General features: G+C 42.0%; 1 protein-coding gene across 7 annotated transcripts in view; it reads right to left on the bottom strand.

Moving 5' to 3' along the window:
* The window catches only part of dlgap4b (discs, large homolog-associated protein 4b), a 108,626-nt gene that overhangs the window by 25,449 nt on the left and 68,092 nt on the right, over positions 1-15,085 (bottom strand). For 6 of the 7 annotated variants that reach the window (XM_084348149.1, XM_084348153.1, XM_084348152.1 and 3 more), the window contains one exon: positions 13,634-13,682. The exons of the other annotated variant lie outside the window; for it this stretch is intronic. The gene's annotated coding sequence lies outside the window, so the exon portion shown is untranslated. The remainder of the gene's footprint in view (positions 1-13,633; positions 13,683-15,085) is intronic. 7 annotated transcript variants of the gene reach the window in all.

The following is a 15,085-nucleotide window of genomic DNA, read 5'->3' as shown; positions in this document are numbered from 1 at the left end:
TTAGAATGAGACACACAAATTCAAACTCTATCAGCGCGGCCACACACGCGCCCACTCTTGTGCCAAACCAGAATATAAACAGGCTAGCTGTAGGGCTGCGAGGGAAATACTGTGCAGTGAATAAGCCAACTTTCCACTGCTTCCCACAGTGAACATCTGTGTTCAAATGCTGGAAATGAATGGAAAAACAACGTGTGGAACAATGATGTGCTGCAGCCAGTGGGCCAGGGCATACATTATGGGAAAAACAACAATTGCAAGCAGTCATCCGTAACTACAGACACCTCCACAGCTATGTGGGGCGTACATGCCAGCAGCCAGTAAACAAATATCACACTTGTAAAAGAAGAGTAGAAGAACATTATTTCACAGAGCATAAACACTTTCATTCAAGTGCACAAATCGACAAAATAGACTTTGTGTTTTGGGGAATTGGATATTGAATCAAAAACATTTGTGAATATAAAAATGTCTCTCTGCATGTCCTTCAGGTTAGCTGTGATACTGAACAGTCAAATCTCTGAGAGAGCTCTTTCTTCCAGCTTGCAGCACTCTTTCTCCATCTGTTTCTCCTTCTCTCTCTTCCTCCACCATTTCCTCGCTTTCCTCTTCCCACCTCCAGTGGGTATCCCTGGCACTGATCGCTGAGCTCCTGTCCTATCTTTGCATGGCGAGCCAAAGATGGCGGGCAGACTGTCATAGTGAAACCGGTGAAGAGGAATTGACCAGTGGGTGGTGGGTTGCATGAGCTGGCGGCTACACCTCCTTGTCCTCCTAGTCAAGCTGTGCCAATGCCCTGCCTGGCCAGGCGGCAAGGGTGGTACCTCTTGTCAAGAAAATGATAGATGGTAAGGGATGAGGGATATCATGTCAAGGCAGTGCAAATTAGTATTATTGACTGGTATAATATGCAGTGCCTCCTTATTTAGCGTGGAAAAAAGAAAGAGAAAATCACATTTTTCTGTAAAAAAGAGTGCCGGGGAGCAGGTGTGCTCTCTTTCTCAGGAAAATAAGATGCTTACATTTGAGCCCAAAGACTACAGTCCATTTTTTATATGTTGAATAAATAAAGTAAATCTGTCAAATCTTTATCAGTCCTGCTGGAATAAAGGCGCTCTGTCCTTTAAGTAGATATCATTATTGATAGTCTATTCAAAACTCAACAGTCCCCATGCCGCTTCCTTATCTCTGTTGGTGTAGTGAAGTGACTGCAGTTGAATAGATTATGTTCTGCTTTGGGTCCCCAGGTTATCTGAAGCCCCAGAATTGACTTCACTACAGCATGTGGACCAAACCTCAAAGAGATTTGGGCCCTTTGTTGCTATTTTAGGCCATCACAAATGTTTCCTGAATCCATCTGTCATCTTTCATTTCTCTTGGCTGCTGCCCCAAAGCTCAACCATCTAATATTCAGATGATCCCTTGCATATTTCGGTGGATATATAATAAAGTGAAACCACACTCTTCTCAAGTTTCTCTTGAAGATTGATAAATAGTCGTTGCCGTGTATGATAGCAGGTAGTGTATGTGCATTAGACTGGACTAAAATGAAGAATATGTCTTGTCATTAAAGTCCCTGCAGTTTCAGCCAACAAAACTAGAAGAAAACTAATAAAGTGGTAAAAAGTCAATCACATCTTCAGCACAGTACATTCATTTTTGATGAATCCAGAGGTAGAAAGGCCAATGCCACCTCCAATTCATACATTTACAGCTGCTTCACACAAATGCCGGCTTGTACTGTGGGCTTTGTGGTGTACTGTGGACATGACATCTTCACTTTGTTTCTTACCAGGTCCTCTTATTGCAAAAATACCATAAAGATGAAATACTAACATTAGACTGCTACTGAGGGGAGGGGATGTATTGCAAATTAATTTTCCTCACTTATACTTCTCAATATAAGGTTCCTGTTTCCTGCCAACTTTGCAGTCAATGGCTTTCATTTCTAGAAGTTTAAAACCAAATTGGAAACGAGTCCACAGTCCCCAAACACATCATATCTTTGCCATGTCTTATTTTTAAACTAGAATGGCACTCAGTAGAGCGCATATCTCAGCCAAGGACCAATAGTCTCCTTTTGTACTCACTCATAGATACCAGCCACCTGAATATGGCAGATTTTCATCAAGAGTCATGCATTATTCCCTGAGAAATTACTGAAAATGTCAAAAAACACCTTTCAATGTTGAAGAAAGCAAGAAAAAAATCCTGAATCCGTCGCTTTATCCAGATCTTTAGTTTTTGTGTAATTATGCCGACAAACCGACCAACCAACAAACTAACAACGGGGCAGAGGTGAAAACATAACCTCCGTGACGATCTACAAATCTAAAATGTTCTCGGGAAAGTTGTTTACTTTAAATCTCAGTTCAAACCTCCAGATGGCTACAAACCTGGAGGAAATTAGATAATTGCTTGTTGCAGTAGACAGACAATAAGCGACAGGATGTTGGATATTAGCTCATTTAAAAAAGATGACAGTTCATTTCCAGCAACACAATGTGAATTGGTTTCAGAGAAAGGCACTAAGTTGTTTTGTGTTACCTTGCTTTTACATACTGTAACACGTGCACACACACACATTACCTCAACACACTTCTAGCAATTAGCCATTTGCAAAAAAAATCTCCATATAAATTATAAGCCTGGCTTTCATGCCACAATTATTAGCATGCTGCAGGCGCAGACTCATTTAGTGTCATTAACAGAGCCTCTCTGAGTGTCATCTCCGCTGATAGGGTCAAATCCTCTAAATCCTTTTACACCACATTAGCTAACTGCCTCATATCCCGTCGTGACACGCCACTCAGCTAAGCTTAGCATACCCTCCTCAATGTGTCAGCCACTGCGCCTACAAATGACAGTGATACTTGCATTAATAATGGAGGCAGGATTGTAAACTGTACACTGCCAGTCAAAAGTTTTGAACACTAGTACATATACAGAACCTTGGCTTTTTTTTGTTAATTTGCAATTATTCAAGATAATTATACTACAGTGGGATGACAAGGCAGCTTGAGCTCACCTGGATGACCCAAAATACTTGAAAGATGCTGCAGGTAAGATGGTTTTCATTAAGCAGGGCCTGCTACAGTATCACTGACAAAGCTGAAGAGAAATTCTAACCCACAGACAAGAAAAATAAGAGATTCAGGTCAAGCTTCTGCATTCATCAGCTCGTTGCCGGACAGACAAGTGTGTGTGTGCGTCTCAGTCTGTGTGTACAGTGCACACAAGACAAGAAGGTTAACGTGTCTGTGTTTGTGTGTGTCTTTACACCCTGCTCGGAGCGTCTGGTGGTAGCATCTCCCTGCCTTGTGCACTGGGGAGCTGCCATCTGCTCTTCCAGTGGGAAAAGGGGCATTTGGCGTCGAGTCCAATTCATGACCTTACTCATTCTCTCAGTTGCAACTACCTCAGATCCACAGGCAGTTCACACTGCTAACCAGAGGAGGGCGATCACACTCAATACAAGCTGGGCAGTGAGTCTGCCAAGTACCATCACTCTCTGATGTTTCCATGCGGCATGTGTGCATGTTATCACTTGTTCAGGTCAGAATTTACACAATAGTGCATCAGTAAAGAAGTGATATAAAGGGCCACAGTGGATGTAAAAAAAAAATGTAAATATGATAAGTAGCAGAAGGTCAGTCAAGGACAGTCATACCTGAAACGACATCGTCTTTGAAGGACTTCATTTATATTCTGATGATGCTGGGATGAGGGTGTGACAGTATATTTCAGCATATAAATATCAAGCATCACATTACTGTAGCTGGTTAGGGTGGAGGTAGTTTTAACTACTAGTAGATTTTCAGTCCATTGGTTCCAAACTTAGAAGTCAGGCCCCCTGAAGATAAGTCTGAGGGGCCCTAAGATGATAATGGGATAGGAAAGATGAAAAGAAGTTTGAACTATCTAATCTGGAAGTTACTGATCGATTGTTATATATGATGGAACTTCCAACAACTCATCTGAACTGTAACAAGGGCCCTTGTCCAATACTGGTTTTATCTTTTACCATACAACGTATTCTCTAAGCTTATCATATGATTTATTTTAAAATGTAAAGTTATTTGGAAAATCATGAATTACTACGGCTGTAATTAATCTAGTGTAGAAAAATTTGAAAATTTCCCTCTGGAAAGTGGAGTAGAAGTACGGTAGAGGCAGAAGTTGCATAAAATGGAGAAGTGCCAGTTTTAAGTACTTGAAGTGGCAACCGAAAACAAAAACCTAAAAGCTTTGAGTTTGAGTTTATTCAGCCATTTAGTCTATAATGGAAATGGGGTGACCGCGTGCCCGGTTACTGAAAAAATAATATATATATAGTAATGATGAGGTTTATAGGGACAAATGTAGTTTAAGCATGACTTTGAGTAAATGTACTGTACCACTGGCACAAAAGGATAGATGCTTTGGGATTAAAATGGTTGAATTGAATCAAAGATGTTCAATATCAGCACAAAATACAGAAACCTAAATTACTGGGATACATTTGTGATCTTCAAAAACCCACAACCCTATCAAGGACCTTCATGTCTAATAATCTGGTACTTCATCATTCTGTCAATCTTGAACGAGTGCACCTATCTATTAACCATCTGTAAAACAAGTGTCTGTAAATATGTGATGATGAAAACCCACTAAATGAACATTTCACCCATTCTATCTTCAACAATATTTACTCATTTTACATATTTTCTGGCATAAAAATAGTTCCACACAAATGGACTCCTCACTCCGAGACAAAGTGAGAATTTTTATTCCCAAATATTTTCATTCACAAACCGAAGCTTTGCCATCTTGGAAATATCCAAACTGATATTCATACAGCTAGATTCTGTATCAAAACATCTCTTAGTTGTCTGTCTAGAGTTGCCAGGTTTTTCGAGCGGTTGCCAGTTTCTAGATTGGCGAGTCAGTGGGCGGCCAGATTAAGATGAGAGACTGAGCAAAGGACATCATCCCCTCATCTGAGCAACACTGTACAGAGAGGCGGTTTGTCAGAGAACAGCTCAGGCATTCAGTCAGCGAGCCCATCTGCTCCATAGGCTTACAGCACTGCCCTGGAAGACAGGGGACAGCTCTGTGTGTGTGAGTGTGATGTGTCTAAAGGCGGTGTGTGTTACACGAAACAAGGGAGGCGAGTGCTTACAGAGAGCAGGAAGGGACAGAAGGAAGTTAGGGAAAAGCTGTGGGGAGAAAGGTGTGGGTTTTGACGGCAGCGAAAATGAAAGCAATCTAACGGGAATGAAGAAGGTGTGAAAATGAGTAAATGTGCTGTAAACTGAGCACCGGGGAGACAAAATATAAAGAAGAGCAGAGGAAGATGAAAAATCAGCAAGTGGGGAGGAACAGCACGGAGGAGGATGAACGAGAGATGGTGGTGTCAGGAGAGTTCTGAGTTCTGTCTTATGCATAAATACAGTTTTCAGCAGGAGAGATCGGATGCTGGAGGAGGAGATGTGTGTCAGTTTGGAGAGTGTTTGATGCATGTGTTTATCCCGGGTAAGGTGTGAGGGTGTAAATGAGTGTGAATATGTGAGGCATATGTGTGTGCAAGATAATAATTGCCTGCGACCGCTTGGAAAATTAGAATTTTCTTAGCCTCTTGTTTTTAAGTTACGAGGCCTCATTCGAGTGAGACTTAATTGAATAATTTGTCAGTCACTGAATGCCTCCGAGTGCCGAGTGTTTGTGAGCGAAGGCCCAAACACTCGTATGTATGTGTGTCACGTAATTAATAATAAATAGTGTGTAATGTGTGTGCGTTCACGCGTGTTTGTGTGAGGCAGGCTAACCTTGTCCTAATTACACTCTATCTGTTCCATCAGTGCTGTGCTCTGGCCTATTTTCACAGCTATAAATTTACCACTCTCCCCTCTGTTGTGATAGATGACCCACTCATTTTAGCCCATCTCTGAAGACTGTGAGCCAGAAAGGAAGTCAGTGAACGACAGCGGCACCACTTCACTGCCTCTGATGGCCGATGGAACTTTCCATGTCCTCAAAACTACTTCTATATGTCGGTGCGTTAAAAAGCTGTGGAGTGATGTTGTTAGCATTTTTTGTTTTTCAAGATGAGGAAAGCCTCGTATATGATAAAAAAAGGAGTGAATAAATTTTAGAGCTGAACGTGCCATCTGGAGAGTGTTTTGAGTGTTTTACATTTAAAAAGGCAGCTCTTCCTAGCACTGATTATTCATGAATTTGTAGCCCTGATTATCATAAAATGTTCACAGTGGTTACTTTGTTGCTGTGTATTAACAAGCATGGCTGAAACTGAATATGCACTGTTTTATAGTTGCTGTTCTGACACTGTTCCTGACCTCTAACTTTGCCTGGAGGGGAGACAAGAGGTCAATGAAAAGATCTGTAAGTACACTACTCCTGTCATGCTGAAAAGCTAGCTCCATTTCAAATCTCACACATTGTATTTTTTCCACAAAATGTACACATAAATAACATTTATATACTAATATCCAGCGCGTCCCACAGCATCTAGGTCAGTTAAACATAAGCTTCTAAGTTTGACGCTTAGTTACCACTCTACTGTTGTAGTATGAAGGGCAAAAAAGTCTGTGTTCGGGGGGTTTGGGTTCGCCATATGCAGGACATCTCCCCAGGAGACTAGGGTTTGCATCACATGTATGACCAAGTGTCAACATTGATGTGCTTTAAGTTATGTTGCGTAAGTAAGTTGACTTGCATAAATTACACAAGATGTAAGTGATGTGATTGAACGTCTTAAAGTATGATCTTTACCTAAACCTGACCACGTTTGTGCCTCATGCTAACAAACTAAAGTCATAAATGTGAGGAATCCCTCACATGCGAAACTGATGCTACAGTGGTACCAACAGTGTAAAAATGTAACGGCACTAAAATGTCTAAAAATGACTAATCTTTATTATGTATTTTCTTGAGTTTGGTCCGAGCGATATTCCGTGTATCACTGCTGGAGTCAGGTTGATAAACAGGAGTGAAGACAAATCCACTTTTCTTCTCTAATCCTCAAAGTTAATAGGTAATTTCTCAGCTCTCCTCCCGTCGGTAAACGGCACAATCCGATGTGACTCGGGTCCGCCGGGTGCTCCAGACACAACACTCAGCAAATGTCTTTTTTTGTTTTGCTAGAGACCCCGAGTGGCAGAAGCAACATATTGTGCTTTTAAGGCCACTGACCAATTTGACGAGTTGGGAGTGAGAAAATGTTGCTACATTCAGTATTTCAGAAACAATTCAACAAGTTGTATATGGTTGTGAGTGCTGAAGGATCATGCAGCCCAATCGTTGTGTCACTTCGGAACTGAAGTGTTGAATCGGAATAAATAAATAAAATTAAAATCCCACATGTTGTGACCCTAAATCCATATGATGATATGAAATGTAGCTCATCATTTTGACCTTCCCCTCTTATCTGTATGGCAGCAGTTATCATGGCCATGTTCCAACATAAATCATATACTCCCACACTTTGACCTTGTCAACATCCCTTTGTGGATCCACAGGGACATTAGACCTGTAGGTGTGAAGACGCCTGTGCACCACTGAGCAGAGTCACAAGCCAGACAATACCTTAAACAGCCCTCTTCATCAACTAATCATGGCTGTTTATTGCTAACTGAGTTGCATTTTTTCAAAACTCACATGCCCATATACCCACAGAATGAGTTATTGTTCATTTTAACAATCTCTACATAAAAAGTGTGACTCCAGTGTAAGAAATATGGGACACAATCCAGCACAAATATATTTTAAAGGTCAGTAGAAGCTAATATGAGGCTTCAAGAGTCTCAGATAGTCAAATCAAGTGGATATGAACCCAGTTACTGAGCATGGAATTCACAGTATTTCCTTGCTCGGTAGAAGGAGCGATAGTAACAAATAGAGTTTTGTACTAAAAAGGCTGTAACTTTTGGTGTTGATTCGCATTAATGGACAGATTCAGGAGTTTTTTCTCACTTTCTTTTACACTCTGAGAAAGGGCGTTTATCCACATTTTTGCTAATTTCTCAGGGAATAATGCATGGATCTTCAGGCGTATTTAGGTGGCTGGTATCTATGAGTTAGTACAATTTGCTGCAGGTCCTACATCTGGTAAGCTTGAATAATGGTTAGCAGTTATGGGTGGTTTAAATTTAGAGTGATCCAGGGCTATTGAGTTTGATGTTGGATTAGGCTTGATTAAATTAATGGGGACTATTGGGACTTGGCGGAGGTATGCGCTCTACTGAGTGCCATTCTAGTTTGAGAGTGTATTTTTATATTTGGGAATAGCACAGGGATGGGTGTCTCTCGCTGGGTCGAGTGCGCAGGAAAGCACAGTGGGAGGAGAGGGTTGTGGGCTACAGCTGCGGCCTCGATCTCTAGATTCAGGGCAAATCAGAAGGACTAATGCAAGCAGACATGGAGACATGCACATGTGCATGCACACACTCAGACACTAGCATAATTTTTTTATGAATGCACATATATTAAGACACTTGAATGCAAAGATGCCATTCAAACTCACGCTCTCACACAGACACACACACACCACCTCCCACACGCAGGATAAAGATCCATTTCAAAGGCTAAAACGCTAACTAGAAACCTCAGCTGCTCTTTGATATCAAGCTATCACATTAAATCAGAGCCGTCTATCTCTAATTATATGTTATGGCAAGTATATACATCAGTGAGTTATGTTTGAAGTTCAGGTCAGTGTTCAGCCAGTCTTTCATCTTTTTGCCTAAATAGAACTGAGGACGACCTCCAGTATGTGGGACATCGTCAAATGAAGGGATAAGAAAAGGTTTGATGTTTTTATCACGAATCAACTTTTATAAGACCTGAAAGCGTTAATGAAAGCTTTCAAATCTTATTCCAAAGCTTCGGCTCAGTGACGTCCTGTGCTGTCTCTGTGAGTTGCTGCATTTGCATGTGTCTGTGAGCTACGAGCAGCCCCACAGCCTGTTATGAACAGCCACAGCACGGCTATAAATCCCACCAGGATAAGCCTTAAACCTCACTTCTAAATGCCCTTGGCCTGACACACAATAGCCATGCTTCAGTCTAATACATCCACACAGCCGTGACCTCCACAGTGGAAGCAGCGGCGCAATGAGATTTCCTGCTGTGAAAAGGAAAAGGTGAAGAGTCACTTCCTGTGGAGCTGTGATGGGTAGGAGAGGACAGGGGTCCCCTCTGGACACCAAGTGGGTCAACTCTGCATTCATGCCTCACAATCCCCACGTGAGGTCACAATAATACCCTAATGGCCGCCTGTCAACCTATCAACCGCATGGGATGAGCCGTTGCCATGACAACAGTCATAAAGCCAGCAGGACAGGCAGAGATAGTATATATATATATATATATGAACGCTGACATTTAGGATATACAGCCCTCAGACTATATAGCTGTTGTCCAAAGTCACATGGAAAAAAAGGACAGCTGAGATTGTAAGAAACGTTTTTGTTCAGCTTTGCAGATATTTGGTAACAAACCACAGAATTGGACAGGAGAAGAAGAATGTCTGTACAACATGTAATTAGCAATACATCCAATAGCTGTTGAGATATTTCAGTCTGGACCAAACAGCTTGACTGAGCCATCTTGTGATCTACGCTGCTAGCATGGCTAAAAATCACTCCGAGTTAATATGCACTCATCCATAATCTGTGATCCTGCAGCATTATTGATAAAGCCTTCCCTGAAACCATAGAACATTTTGATTAATTCAGCTTCATGTAACAAAACTCAAACCTATTAAAAATCTTCTCCTCAGTTTCCATGTTTTGGTCTTCATTTGACATGGACTCCACAAGCGCAAACACCTGCCTCCAGTCACACCTCAAAGCTTTGCAAGAACTACTTAAAGACCAAATAAGACCAAGGGGTCCTGACTGTCATGGACTTTCCTCCACCGTCACCTAACCTCAACCCCATTGAACATTTATGGGGGCACTTGAAGAGCGAGAAAGCCAAGCATTCTGTGACATTACAGGAAGCTTTGTGAGACACTGTTGAATCATGCTGGGATAACATGAGTCATCAGGTTATGCACAAACGTGTCCATGCCAGCTCGAGGGGAAGGTGTCATTTAAGCAAAATTAACATATTCTGCCTCATTTTCCAAAGAAAAAGAAGAAGTGCAGTACGTTCTGCCATGATGTAAAAACATGAGTCCTGTTACTTCTATCTGGGAAGGTTTAATGCCCCACAACTGAGATTTTACCCAACTCAACAGTTTTTGGATTTATAACCAAAAATTCAACGTTCAACTTAAACAGCTGTAAAAAAGGAAATGACAAGCTCTTTTGTCCTGTTGTGCTGTTCCAAGGTGTGATTTATAAATTAGAGGCTGTTTTACAACATTAAACAGTAAGACTGCTTAATCAACTGGCCCCCATGAGGCTCCTTTCCCACTGCGGTTTGAACATCACCACTGAGACTCATTACCATGTTAAACTGCGCCGAAGCAGGTAATGTGGATCTTTGCTGATAGGATTTCTGAGTCAGAGAGGATGTTGACCTTGACATAGTAACACAGAGTGACATTAATTAATTTCTTACATGTTCTGTTCGCGGTGCGAGTGGGCTGTGCGCTCGCGAGTGAGTTCGCCTCGGCGTATTAGAACATATCCATTTAACAAATGTTTTCTCTGCTGTGACTCATCTAAAAATACACAGATTTCAGAGGTAACGGCACATCTCATCTCTGGGGGATAACCTGCGATTCATCTTTGTTTTTCAGGCATCATGGATTACAAAAGGTAGAAAAACAGGCTGGTTCACATTGCGTCTTAAATCTGTGAAACCAAGTTCATGTTCAATGTGTTGGACAAAAGAGCACTTTTATGCTGTCCTGGTCTGACTGAAAACGTGTTTCCAAGTCAGCTTGTCTGCACACTTGAGAGGCTTTATAATAGCACAGGATGAGTACCTTACAATGCATGCAGTGCATAACAGGAGACGAGAAAGGAGAGTAAGAGTGAAGAGACAAAAGAAGTTCTTCACTCAGATTCAGGGAAATTGCGACAGTCTCCTTGCCTTTGTGTGCAGACAGCTGGGAGAGAGTAATGCATCAATCACATCTGTCCTTTGCAGCCCTGCTCCTCTCCCTGCATTCTCATTCACAGAGCAAGCTCGGCTTTGATCACAGCGTTTCAATATTGTGGCCGTATCCTTTTCTGTCTTTCCTCTGCGAAGCTATCATTGATCTGATTATCCCTTCGGCGAATGCTGCCTGTCTTACTTTGACCTGAAAAGGAAAGCACTAATTAATCCGCCACAAAGAAGGTTGTATGGCTAATTTGTTATCAAGCCACGGCGCAACTTACTGTACAAAAGCCGGTGTCAAATGCAACCTCCAGATCCAATTCTAACACCTCGAGCATGGCCTATTGTGTGTGTGATGTCAGCTTCACACTCTCATCCTTCACCCCAGGGAGGCTCCCATCAGGGGCCTTATGGGAAGGATTGAGAGGAGTCCTGCGATTGGAGCTTCCTGTTATCTCCTAACCGCAGCAACACATCTGGCAGGACCACTGTTCCCGCAGAAATGTGTGCACAAGTGTGGGTCTGCCGAGGTGTACATGTGCCCGTGTGTGTGAATGTCAGGATCTATATTTGTATGCAAATGTCTGTCTCACAGTGCATGTGTGCACATGCGATATAGGAGGTGTGGATGTAAATATTTGAGAGGAAACTACAAAGACTGTTGTGTGCGAAGGAACGAAGGACAGTGGCTTGACATTGAACATGTGGTTGTGTGTGAGAAGTGGTTGTGGGTATAATACTTAAAATGAATCGGTGGTGGGATGGAGAAGAAACATTATATAAGCCCTCCCAAGCTACATCCACACGTGCATGTGCTGATACTTTCTAGAAATTCAAAGACCCGAACATAGAGGCCATTTGCTTCTTCCAGATCAAACATTACACAACCCTGCAGACACAATCTTCAATCTGCAAGATAAAACAACAAGCTTCCCCGTTTTCCTCATTAAAATTACACTATTGGAAAGTCCAGTTACACCAGAACAGGGTATCTGTCTGTAATGATGTCCTATAAGTCTTATTTTCTTGAAATAAGTGACAAAATCCGCCATTGGTGGGAGAATATTGCAACCTGTTTCCAGTGATGGAATGTAACCAAGTAAATTTACTCAAGTACTATAGCTAAGACCATTTTTCTGGTACTTCTACTTTAAGTGAGTGTTCCACTTTACTACATTTTGGAGAAAAATATTGTACATTTTACTCAGAATAACGTTATTAGCAACTTTCCGATCATCATTTTGTTTTTCTCAGCCCAAAGGTTTACTGTTTTTTGCTTTATTCTCACCACTGTTAATCACTTTATTTCCAACCTCTGCAAAACAGCTCTGATAAACCAACTGAACACTCTCAACAGCAGACAGACAAAGTCAGCGACTATAGCTTACATGATTCCAGATGTCGCTAATATAGGTGAAGTCCCTCCCCTTCCAGTTTCCCACATGGGAACATGTCTCGGAAAAATATGTATGGTGGTTAACGGCGACAGACAAATACTGTCTTGAATGAATTACACATGTGATGTTTGTCAATTTAAAAGACAATTTTGCAAGTCCAGCACGTTGCAGTTTGTTGTGAAGACGGTGAAATACCATTTCATTTTGTATGAAACTGATCAGTAATCTACATCTGCGTTGTCTCACTCACTATACGTCACCAACATAAACATGGCTGTCACCTCGACAGCTTGTACTTCAGCAGTTTTATGACAAACTGACATGTAATTCATGGCACAATTCAAACAGGATCAAAAAAATATTTGTCTCTCGCCATTTACTACTGTACATATTTTTTTCTGAAATAAGGTCCTGTGATGGGATTTTGCCTCTCAGTGCTGCTCCATGTGTGCTAGCTGTGTTTACAGCTCATTGCACTGCAATCTGATTGATAACAAATGGGATATTTTTGCCGTATATTTGTTATCTGGGCTAGAGTTTACTAGAAAGATAAATCTACTTTTCAGTGAATGCATTATAGGAAGTCTGTACACCTGTTCCTCACATCTAACTTTCTTATCCGCAGCGATTCTCTGAAAGCTGCAGCTTCTTATCTTTGCTGTGAGCAGCACTGACCGACTACACTGCCTCAGGAACTGCTTGAAAGCTACTACATCAGCTTCCAGGTGTAGAGAGAGCCAGTACTACTGGGTTTTAAATGCGAGCGCTGACGCTTCTGGAAAACTCTCTGGAAAGTCTCGCATCCTCATCCATTATTGATAGCGCCTTAAGCCTTCCTTGTGCTCGGGATGCCAACTAAAGCCAGAAGTGGCGACTCTGTAGCATAATACTGAAGGAAGGGTTGTGTTTGAAATTTGAATTTCACTCGCTTGTCCTGTAGTGAGTCATCCTTTGATGTCCCATCAGTGTGTTTGCGGGGAATAGCAATTAGCTCCTAATAAATGAAGCCAGTGGTGAATCCTGTCCCCGATGGTTAGCGAGGAGAAGGCAGTTAAAGGTTGGGGGTCCAAGGCTACGGCTCTGCATGTGTGAGTGTTTGTGTACTCAATTACAACTTTGAGTCAGTTCAATTAAATTAAAAGCAACATTACCGGTTGAGTGCTGAGGTCAGGCAAAGGACTTACATTGGCAGCTCATTTCTCAGAGGCCTCGATCTGAGTAGGAGGAGGTTTCCTGAAAGAGATACGAGCAAAACTGTGTCAGTGTTTGTGTGTGTTACGAACCCATGCAACCCTGTCATGCTTTACTTGTTAACCGACAAGAAAATCTGAGCACATTTCGCTTTAGACACACACACACGGACACACACAGAGCGGAGGATAAGGCTTTGCTGTGCAGCACCGCGAATCAGGGTTAAAATAATCTGATTGAGAACCAGTGCTTGAGGGCAACTTGTGTTCAGGCTCAGGCCAGCAAAGTCTCAGCAAGCGGCTCCACCTTGTTGTCTACTTCACTCCTCTCTGCCCTACTTTCTCTCTCTCGTCCTCCTCTCCCACACCTTGGAGGGTAGTACAAAGGCGCCGACTCGCTTTTGCACATTTCAATCACGGCAGTCTCCCACTCATCCATATTCCAGTCGCTTTTATAACACCTGCAGCGTTACAGGAGCTATGACAATGTTGGATCGGGGCTCTTTTCACCTCAAGCCTCTGCAAACAGTCGTACACTCGCCATGTGTCCTGTCTGATAACGCTACAGAGCTCCGGACACAGGATTGTGTGTGCCTTTGCGCATCTACAGTATTCACGTGTATGCGAATGTTTGCTGGAGTTGGTTATACTTATTTCCTTATGCCTTTGTTAAGTGTGTGTTACAACCCTGTCAACCACACTAGAAACATTGTCTCAGTTTTTCCTTTTTCATCATTTCCACTGTCAGAGAGGGTGTTCAAGCTTCTCAGTAACAACTATAAAAGCCCATACTTTGACAACCGCCATCTGAAAAATGTGGGAGAACGCCTCTCCTGAGGTCGTACATCAAACTGCATCTTTTGCATTATGGATTCCTCTTTTCCTCGAGAAATCAGCAAGAAGACACTTTTGTTCATCAGTCCCACAAGCACTCAGATATACAGTGCGTAGAAAGGTATAACCTTGATGTTAATAGTCAAATGTTGCTGTGTTCAGTTTCATTCCCTCACGCATATTCAACTCACAGCATGGAAACTGTGAATATTCTCTTTGATATTTTGTCCACTCATGTGGTGGGAGCCTTTGATGGTGGCAAACATACAAGGACACTCAAGAGAGTGGATGGCACATACACAACACGAGCTTTCAATGCAGCACTTTCCGTTTCTGTTTTTACATGTGGTGACACATGAGACCTGTTTCCACGCAAAGTACTTGAAGAAATTGAGTTCAACCTTGGTGACCTTTGACCAGCGAAGTCGCAGCCAAACTTCTGAAATCTGACTGGCTATCCAGTTTGTAAAATTTCTGATGTGCATGTTTAAAAGTGCAACTATTTGGGCAAAAGTTAAAATGAAAAAGAGTCAAGTCAAGAAACTGGCAAAATATGAATGCAGGATGAACCTAAAATCCCACTGAGAAACAGCAACGGCCTGAAAATGTTAA

Source organism: Pagrus pagrus, assembly GCF_965226575.1.
Source record: "Pagrus pagrus genome assembly, chromosome: 3".
Taxonomy (NCBI): Eukaryota; Metazoa; Chordata; class Actinopteri; order Spariformes; family Sparidae; genus Pagrus; species Pagrus pagrus.
The sequence above is the reverse complement of the archived record's forward strand: the minus strand, read 5'-3'. Positions and strand labels throughout refer to the sequence as shown.